Below are 10,555 nucleotides of genomic sequence, written 5' to 3' on the forward strand. Positions count from 1 at the left end.
CCCCTGGGGAGCAGATATACACGGCACCCCCTCCAGACTAATTCCTGCACTTAAGTAAACACAGGAGCACCCTGTGTGACAATAACTAATTTGGTGATGTCTTCAAATTCCTCTCTTAACACGTCTAGCTCCCCCTTGGCCAAAAACTTCATGGGTGTGGCTCTTGGTCCCTGGGGGATGGCCCTACCCATCATCTCACAGACACAAGAGCTGCTCATAACACGATTGGGGGCTGGGATAGAATTTACCCAGGTCTCAAGCAGGGTTGAGGTGCGCCAAGCTGCAGACCGCGTTTTTCATAAGATGAAGCTATGAGTCAGAAACCAGGGCCACTGAGCGATATGGACTTGTGTTTCAAATTTGTATTAAGAGTATGAAGCATTCAAGATAGAGTGGAGAAAACTACCAGCTTCTGAGGTAGGAGATATCTAAGAACAGGTCGTGATCACGATTGTCCTGATAGCACAGGACTAGTCTCTAGCCTGAATCAATAGACTGGAAGCCATTATGTGATGCAGGTCTCAACACTTCAATTCACTATTCTAGACCAATGCAGAGAAAAATCATCCACAAATCAAGTGTATGAACTCCAAATATCAATGGGCATTCTCTGTATTTATGTGTTTGTGCAAATACATAAGCTGGGTCCTCAAGATCATTGAGCGTGAGCCACATCTGGGCAGACAGTTGCACAAAGGTTCACACACACACACACACACACACACACACACACACACACACACACACACACTGTCATCCTCCAAGCCAGACTTTTTATATATACTTAACTCATTTCCCACGCAGTAAGTTTGGAAACTTAACGTGTTAATTCATGTTTTAGGAGAACTCAGAAATTCCTAAAGAGATAAACAAAGCAAAATGGCAAATATATCCGAAGCCTAAACCTCTCACCCAGCCCTCAGCTGTAGCGCGTACCTAAACTTGGCCTGAGGGAGGCAGATCCTTCACATGCAAATGTCCAACGTGCCACCAGCCAATCCCATCGCCGTCATCCTTCAAGCTGCTAATCAGAGCACTAAATTACACACCTGGGCAGGCTGTTTTGATGAGCTTTCTCTCCTTGATGACAAAAAAGGAAAAGCAACAGGACCAGCGGTCTTCCAGTCTGTCCCGTGCACCCCCTTTCTTGTAGCTAACGAGTGGCTTTAATTTAATTAAAACCCTCCAGTGGTTCTGTAATGGCAGGGGGAGATGCAGTAAGAAATCCCCCGCACTATTAATTACAAGATGAACAAACGCAGGGAGAGACTCCGGGAGTCTTTTTTTTTTTTTTTTTTTTTTTTGCATTTTTCTGAAGCTGGAAACAGGGAGAGACAGTCAGACAGACTCCCGCATGCGCCCGACCGGGATCCACCCGGCACGCCCACCAGGGGGCGATGCTCTGCCCACCAGGGGGCGATGCTCTGCCCATCCTGGGCGTCGCCATGTTGCGACCAGAGCCACTCTAGCGCCTGAGGTAGAGGCCACAGAGCCATCCCCAGCGCCCGGGCCATCTTTGCTCCAATGGAGCCTTGGCTGCGGGAGGGGAAGAGAGAGACAGAGAGGAAGGCGCGGCGGAGGGGTGGAGAAGCAAATGGGCGCTTCTCCTATGTGCCCTGGCCGGGAATCGAACCCGGGTCCTCCACACGCTAGGCCGACACTCTACCGCTGAGCCAACCGGCCAGGGCAAGACGCTGGGAGTCTTGCAGAGAAAGCCCACCCTACCTGTTTCTCTGTCCTCCCTACAGAACTGGCTGAAGAGCAGCCTCCTGCTCTGCCCCAAAGCAGGGGCAGGGGACGGACCACACCGTGGGATAGAGGCAGGGGACAGATGCCCGGGGGGGGGGGGGGGGGGGGGGGGGGGCTGACATGCGCAGATGTGCAGATACCCAGATTCAAGCCTGAGCTGAATCTTCTGAGCAAACATGCTCAGAGAAGTAAAGGGTCTGGTCCAGGGTCACAAGGCTAGCAGGTGGGTTTGGACCCAAGCGAAGCTGGGGCTGGCTGTGGGACACAAACCCTTTCACTGAACCTATGATTTCCTAACTGCAGCCACAGAGTCCATGGAGGTGTCTCAGGGGCCTAGGGGGTAGGATCTGACTCTTAATGAGTCTTCTCTAGAGCGCTAGATAAGATTTCCCTGAAAGAGAAGTAAGAGCGCTTGTGTGTGTGGAACAGGGTGGGGAGAGAAGGGTTGCCTGGTAAAATATAGGAGTTCTAGTTTAGTTTGAAGTTCAGATAAACAACAAATGACTTTTGAGTCTAACTGTGTCCCACGTGTTTGGTTCATACTGATACTAAGAAATTCTTTTTTGTTATCTGAAATACAACCCCCCCCCAAATCTGGCAAACCTGGGCATGTATATATATATAGGACAACATAGTTTTAAGAGCCACTCTATTACTCCACACTGCCTTCTTTCAGGCCTCGAGTTCATGAGGCCTCACTTCCCCAGACTGGGCCACAGTTTTCTGCTCCATCCCTTTCTCCCCTCACAGTATAGGTGGGGTAGGGGCTGGGAGGCAGGACAGGGCTGGCCCTAATTGGTATCACTTGATTACTTCTCACTGTTGTTGTTCAAAGACCACACATGGTGATGTTGTGTTTTGCACCTTATACTTCATCAGTGGGGAGGGTACAGATCTCATTTGTGAGTGTCTCTCTCTGTGTGTGTACCTGTGTGTGTGCCTGTGTGCATGCATATGTGTGTTCTCTGTGGGCAGGTCCTGTGGGTTACATTTCAGGTGAGGACTTCACTCACCAGCTCTGACACTCACCAGGTCGAAGGGTCTGCAAATCACTCGCTGGCCATGTTTCTTTCCCATAATTCTTGGTTTAACTTTCCCAGGTTCCTTCTAGGCAGATCGAGACTCCTGTCCCATTTGGGGGCTCAGTGTCTATCTGGGCTCAGATGTCCCTCAGCCTGGGAGGTCACTCAGCCACAACTGAGCTGGGCCTGGCTGAGGCCTCCGCAGAAATCTGGAGACCTATTGGGCCTTCTGATTCTTCAGCCCCCGCCCTTCTCCAACCACACCGTCTGGGACAGCCTTTCTCTTCTCGTGTCCCTTGTCACCCTGATGGCCTCGCTCACTGGGACAGTTACCTCTCTTCCTTCTGCCTCCTTGTTGGAGGCTTTCTGTGGGGAAAACCTGACTTAAACCCAATGCCACAAATAATTGCAGCTGCTGTGTTTATCTTTCTGTCAAGAGGCTGAAATGCAACCTGAACTTTTTTTTTTTTTTCTGAGCATATTTTGGCTGCGTTTGGGTTGGAGCTTGGAGCAGATGTGATTATATCAGGGTTACAAAAGTCATGCTTAAAATGCTTCTCCAACAGATCAGTGTGTAAAGGAGAAATGTTAAAAGTAGAAGCACTGTGGCCTGGGATGTATTGGGGCGGCTCTGGGGCACAAAGGCACAGACCGAGGAACCTGGGTAGCTTTAGTGGCTCATGAAATTGGGCTGAAAGTGGATTCCAGAAGAGCAGAAGAGGCTGCCGGTTCTCCCTCAGGGCCTTGGGATCAAAGTTCTCAGCTCCTGAGTGGAGACAGTTGTGCTTGGATTTTATAACAAACGTTTGGCGTCATCCGTATAATACGCTCTTGTGGTTAATTCTGCCCAAGTTTATAGTTAAACCCAAGCCATCCTGTTGGTAGAAATGCAATTACATTGGAGAAGAACTGTTTATATGCCTTGAGATGTTGTGATTATGAAAAACAGCAACACAAACTGCCATTAAGTCAGAAGAAAGTTAATTGTGTTCCACGTTGCCTCCCTGGGCCGGCACGCTGGCAAAGGCATGATTTAGTTTGGCAAAACAGGGCTCATCTTTGCAGCACGGTACCCATTTTCTCCCTTAATTACAAATAATTGTATAGTGTAATTTATACTAATGCCTGATGCCTAAAAGTGCATGTTCAGGAATAAAGGGTTAGTTTAGGAGGTAGGAGAACATAAACAGGTGTAATTGCTATCTCCTGGGGGCTGCCTGCTCGTAGCCTTGGAAACCAAGGGGATTTAATCACACTTTCCTCAGTGGAAGTCAGTCGGGCAGCCTCTGACTGTTCTGAAACAGAGATAACAGCAACAATTTGTCTAGTTGCTTAACCATTCACCAATAGTCCTCTCTGGGATAGGTGGGCAAGAAAGGTTAAGCACGTGATTTTGCTGTGGGATGAAACACAGGCAGCATCTGTACACGTGTTGCTGAGTATTAAAATGAGTAAGGTGGCGCGGGCTGAAGCATAGCACTTCTTCCCAGAAAGAGGCTTCTGGAGCAATGTTGGTGTCTGAGGTTGTCACCAGGGCCTCTCTTCCACCAGTGTGGGCACAATCAGAGCATGATCGGTGGTCAGAGGGGTGGCCCTGCAGCCATGGGCCCCAGGGAGTGTTGACCCTGCCCAGCCTGCCTCTGCTCATCTGTGACATGTGGCTCAGATAGGGTCACGTGACTGCGTCCAGGGCACTTGGAACCCCTGCCCTAACATGCGGTGAGGGCCATGTGATTGTCAGCCCACTGTCTTCAGCGAGTTCCCAATCAGGGTCACAGATGAATCAGGTCAAGAGGCCGCCCTGGAATTGGGGCTTTGGGTTTAGGAAGAGAGCTTTCTGTAGGAACGCTTGGAGATGTAGCCTGTAATTGGCAGCTTTGCTTCCAACAGCTCTCGAGAGGCAGCCAGAAAAGGCTGATTGTCCTTCCGTGGGGAGCAGGAAGTGCTGTGGGGAGGGACGGGGGCCTCGGTCCCCAAGCTGCGCCTGCTCTGCCAGCTGCCGTCTGGTGGCCAGACACAGATGGACCTTCCAAAGCTCTGGGCTCAGAGCCTGCTGCTTTTTCTTCTGATTCTTAATTTTTTAAAAGAAGTATATCGCAAAGCCTCTATTCCTACAGACTCCCTGACACTCGCCTTTGGGGTAATCTTTCAGATAAAGCATTGACATTTTCTAGGTTGTTCTCTGAGTATCCTCCATTATCTTGTGACCAGGAGGCAACATAAGGCAGAGAGGTGCTGTGATCTGATTCAGGAGTTGCAACAGGCCCTCTCACTGCGCCCATGTGTGGGAGGGGTTGCTCCCGAGCGGGAGGGGCGGGGGCAGAAAGGCCAGAGGAGGCTGGGGCAGCCTCCAGGACCAACTGATGCCGGGAAAGTGAATGAGAAGGCTCATGCTCTGCAAACTGGAGGGTGCCTCATCCCAGGGAGAGAGGGCTAGCACCTGCCACGGGCTCAGTGGAAGGCTCAAGCTCTGCAAACTGGAGGGTGCCTCATCCCAGGGAGAGAGGGCTAGCACCTGCCACGGGCTCAGTGGAAGGCTCACGCTCTGCAAACTGGAGGGTGCCTCATCCCAGGGAGAGAGGGCTAGCACCTGCCCCGGTCTCAGCAGCACCTGAGACTGCTGATGGAGATGACAATGAGGGGACGACCTCAGAGCATCCTTTTTCATCCGGCGTTCCTGCAGGGAAAGGTCGGACCCAGGAGAGGAAACTGACTCCAGCAGAAAACCGCATGGAGATGATAGGCCAGGGATGAAAGTCACCAGAGGCATCAAATGCAGTCTTTGATGATGATGATGTTAATGATATCTAACCTTTTACGGGCTCGCATCCTGTGTGCTGACATGGCTTTATTAACACTTTTCTGTTTTAATCTTGCCAATGATCCTATGCAACAGGGACTGTTATTATTCCTCATTTTTCAGCAGGATACTGAGGCACAGAGAGGGTTAATCACTTGCCCAAGCTCACACAGCTAGTGAGCAGTGGGATGGGATTTGAACCCAGAGAATCTGCTTCCAGAGGCTGTGCTCTCAGAAAGCTAACCGTTGAAGTCCTAATACCTGCACGAATAACCACTCATGACAGTTTTACTCTGTGACCCTCTTAGGTGACATGTCTTGGTATTCTAACATCTATCCGGCTTCCAGAAAGGCAAAATGGAAATACTTCACCGAGGTGTTTTCTCTTTTCTGAACTCCATCCCTTCCCTCTGTGACCTCTCATCGTCTGCTCCAGACTCTGACCCACTGTCCCTGCTAAGAGCAGCTAACACCTGAATTCCCGAGAGCCGGCAGGGCTGGGACCTGGCAGGTGGGGGTCTGAGCCTCCGCCTCCAGGTGAGAATGAGCAGGATCTGGTCATTACGATGGACCGAGATGGACTATGCTGAAGTTCATGGTACGTGTTGGAATCCACCTGCAGCGGGGAATGAGAGGCTTTGAGCTGAAATTCCTGGATTGAGAGATCCTCTTCCCTCATAAAACCAGAGACTACAGCAAAGATGGCCCTTCCCAGGGGGCCAGACGGTAAGCAGCTGACCACAAGGCAGAGATTCTGTGCCGTGGAGACAGATCTGCCCCCAGCTGGGCTGGAACAGCCTTCTACAGCTTGTCCCTGACCCCTCACCCGAAATGTAGGCCAGTAACAGGAGGGGATCAGCAGTGATTCAACCCACAGGTACTAACGGTGGAAACACAGTTTCCAGGGAGCAGCTGTTTCAATATTCATGCCAGGTGAACTCTGCATCGTGGTGCAATTTGCTAAGCAGAACCCTGCCCTTTGGACATTACAGGCTGCTGGTGCAGTGCCTACACGCATGTCTACACGGCATGACAGACCCCACCGACCACTTGGAGCCCAGCAGCGGGTCCCAAGACTCAGCTAGCAGGACAGCTGCTGGGTCCTCCTGGTGTTCTGGGGAATTTGAAACTGTGGGGCCCCTCCTGCTCCTGCAAGTTCCTGTGCAGACAGATACGGCTCCCGAGCGTCTAGGAGTTTAGTCATTGCCTATTCGCACCAGTACTAAAAACAGCATTATTTTCCCCAAACCCAGCTGCACCTGCAGAGAGGAGAGCAAAACACAGCCTATTTTTAGCGAGTGACAGACTGGCGTGGGGGCCGTTAAAATTAGCATCGGTTCAAAGGGTGGAGTTTCCAACCCAGAGCAGAGAATGAATACACTGGTGGTCCCCTCACCTCTGCATCGGTGGGGTGTCTGGTGTGGGAAGGAGCCAGCTGCATGAGAGAAGACCCTGGGGTCTCCTGGGAGTCCCAGGAGAGGGTGAAGGCCTGTTCTGTCCTGGGCTGGAGGGTCAGCATGTTGTTTTCACAGCAAACATTTGTTAAGGACACAAACAATCCTAGCTTGAAAGAACCCCAGAATCCCACTCTAGCCCAGATGCTGGCTAACAGACATGCCGGAAGCCCACATCTAGGGGAAGTGCAAAGCCATCGCCAAGATGTCTGCAGTTCAAACTTGTATTTCTTCCGCTCTTCCTGCTCTTGTTTCCATCCTCTGATAAACTCATTCCCCACTCTCTGCTCGGGATGCTCTTCTCGCTGTGCAGGAGTCTGTCACCCACACACGGCATGAGCCCCATCTCCTTGTCCTTCACTCCCTTAAATTCCATGACCCGGTGGCCGCTGTGACGGCCCCATTTTCCTGGTGACTCTGGAGCAGCACAGGGGGATGATGTGGTGGTTTTATCCATGCCCCAGTCCCTTGACCATTTCTGTCAACTCTAGCCTCAGGTGTTGCTTAGCAACCCCTTTCCCTTCGGCCTCCTCCCTCCAGATCTCACCTCTGTATCCTCTCAAGTCAGAATGGCTGTATTTTTTTTTGTGGTCTTTTTTCAATGTGGGGCCCACATTTTTCAAGCCCAAGTGGCTTCTTAGTGTAATGTCCAGGCGCTGGGAAACTGTCTCTTTAACAAGACTGATTCCTACTGGCCAAAGTCATGTTTCCTTGCCGTCTACACTTGTAATGACAATCATGACCACAGCCCGACTGGCCGCTCTATGCCAGACAGTGGGCCTGTGCCTTTCCCACATTGTCTCATTCCTCTGCACAAGGCCCCACGAGGTGGGGGCAGGGAGGCGTTTTCCCATTTTACAGATGAGAAGGCCGACGTGGGGCCAGGAGAAGGGACTTGATGGTCAGAGTGAGAGTTGGGGTTCATCTGGTGCTGTCTCTCCTTGGGGTCCAGGCTCCTAACCAGCGCTCACCTTTCACCAATTTGCATCATGCTCAGGCCACTGTCTCTGCTTTCCCACATCTGCACACCCAGCAGGACAACCTTTTACTCCAGGGATGGATAAATGTTTTCTGTGAGGGGCCGGAGAGCAACTCTTTCAGGCTCTGTGAGCACAAGGTTTCCGTCGCCGCTTCTCCGCCCTGCTGCTGTATGGTGAGAACGGCTCTGCCAGGGACGGTCCAGAACGAATGGCTTGACAATGTGCCGGTGACACTTGATTTACAAAAGAGGTAGTCAGCCGGCCGGCAGGCTGGGGTGTGCGGACTGCTGATGCACTCGGTATTTCTCTTTAAATAAAACCATTTTCGTTTTCACTGAGAAACTTCTATGTGAAAGGAAGACTGTATCAGCAGAGTAAATGGAAGAGCAGCATGTTTTGCAGGCAAGAGGACGGTAACCATAGCAATAGAAACATTAAACCTGCACGGAGGTGCTGCATTCTGCGCTCAGCCCGGGCCTGTTCCTTCTTTGTGCAGGAGGATGGTTAGCAGGATGATTAGCGAGGCTTAGAGAGGCGCTCAAGGCATATCGGCACCAAGTGGAGAGGATGCCTTGGAGGTGATTGGAAGAAGCGAAGGAGAATCATCAGTAAAGGAGTCAGTGTTCCTGAGCGCCTGCTCTTTTGTCCTGTGAATGATTCCGTGCACTGTCATTTCCAAAGCTCTGAGGTAGAGGGAGGTGGGGGGTGAGGGTGGGGGAAAGCAGGGCACTCATGCTGGAGCAGTGACTTGGGGGACTCTGGGCAGGCAGTGGGGAGAGGCAGGACTCACAGGACAAAAGACAATGGCTGTGGCCTCGTTGTGGCTTCCTGAGAGCTCTCGGGTCCCTTGTCCCAGCCAAAGCCAGAACGTGTGGGTAGGTATCAGCCACAGCTCCAACAGAGGCCGGAGGTGACTTTTCAAGCTTAACTGTGTCATAGAAAGTCCCACTACAACACCAGGAAATGAATAGCCTCTATTTCCTGTCATTTCGGTTCCTTTTCTCCTCTTTCCTTCACTTCTGTATCTTTCTCACTCGTGTCTTTTGCATCTCTATGTATTTACACACACAGGTATTTTGCTCTGTTACAAAGACAGCATATTTTGGTTATCTTTTATTTCTGGCAACTGCTTCGTCTTCCTCTCCCCCACGAAGAGCTGAGTGAAGAATTAGAATTGGCTTTTTGCAATGTCAGGACCTCTCATAAATGACGCCCATGGTCTCTTGGAAGCCTTGGTGACTTAGTTTAATAATCTTTTTACTCCTTATGTTCTTGAAAAAAATGCTTCCTTTGTCTCCCGGCATAAGTGATCTTAAATCTGTTGGCAGTTTTAGGTTTCCTGTCACTGGCCTGCAGGCCACGCCCTCGGCCCCATCCTGTCCCCACCCTCGGTTCTGCTCGTAGCTCCCGTTGTCCCGCGGGCCTTGCCTCGTCGCCCCGTTCTGTCTGCGCTTCTTTGCTCACGGACAGTCCCAGGTTTTCTGCTACTATGAAAAGCCTTATTTTACCTGGTGTTGCATTTTTAAAATTAAATGAGATGATAATCATTACGTCCTTACCAAAAGCTGTTACTTGAAGCTTTCTTCTGTGGGGTGTGGGGAACAGGGAGGTCTGTGGACCCTCTGGGGTTAAGGTTCTGCATGCATAGCCTTTAATTCACCGAGAGAGGATATTATTGCCTTAGTCTGGCCACTCAATCAAGTGTGATGAAGATGTGACTTACCAGTCTGGTAAAAAAAAAATGGAAGGAAGGAATTTAATCCTTTCACACCAAGCTGGGAGAGACTCTACATGAAAAATCCCACATGCTTACGTCATGGGAATGTTACCTCTGCAAACCCCATGGGATTTTTTATTTTATTTTTGTGACAGAAACACAGACAGACAGACAGGGACAGACAGACAGGAAGGGAGAGAGATGAGAAGCATGGATTCTTCATTGAGGTACCTTAGTTCATTGATGGCTTTCTCATATGTGCCTTGATGGGGGGGGGGGCTGTAGCCTAGCGAGTGACCCCTTACTCAAGCCAGTGACTTGGGGCTTCAAGCCATTGATCTTTGGGCTCAAGCTAGTGACCATGGGGTCATGTCCATAATCCCACAATCAAGCCAGCAACCCTGCACTCAAGCCAGTGAGCCCGTACTCAAGCCAGTGAGCCCGTACTCAAGCCAGATGAGCCTGCACTCAAGCCGGCTACCTCGGAGCCTTAAACTTGGGCCCTCGGTGTCCCAGTACAACACCCCATCCACTGTGCCAGCGCCTGGTCAGGCACCTACAGGTTTTTTCTTACATACCTTTCTATCTTATTGCCTTAAGTCTTTGGCTCCCATTTATCCAAGTATGCAGAAAAATTAACCAGCAACAACACCTGGGGAAGGTGACCTTGGGATCAAGCTCTAAAAAGCTCCCCCTTTAGTCAGGTCTGGAACAAAGGCTGGGAGAGAAGACAGCAGCTGTTGAAAGGCTGGGGTGGGGGTGTGGTGGGACATTTCTAAATTGTTGCAGGAAGATGGTAAGGCTCAATGTGTTCAGTGCAAGGTCTATGCCCC

This window comes from Saccopteryx bilineata, chromosome 6, assembly GCF_036850765.1.
Source record: "Saccopteryx bilineata isolate mSacBil1 chromosome 6, mSacBil1_pri_phased_curated, whole genome shotgun sequence".
Taxonomy (NCBI): Eukaryota; Metazoa; Chordata; class Mammalia; order Chiroptera; family Emballonuridae; genus Saccopteryx; species Saccopteryx bilineata.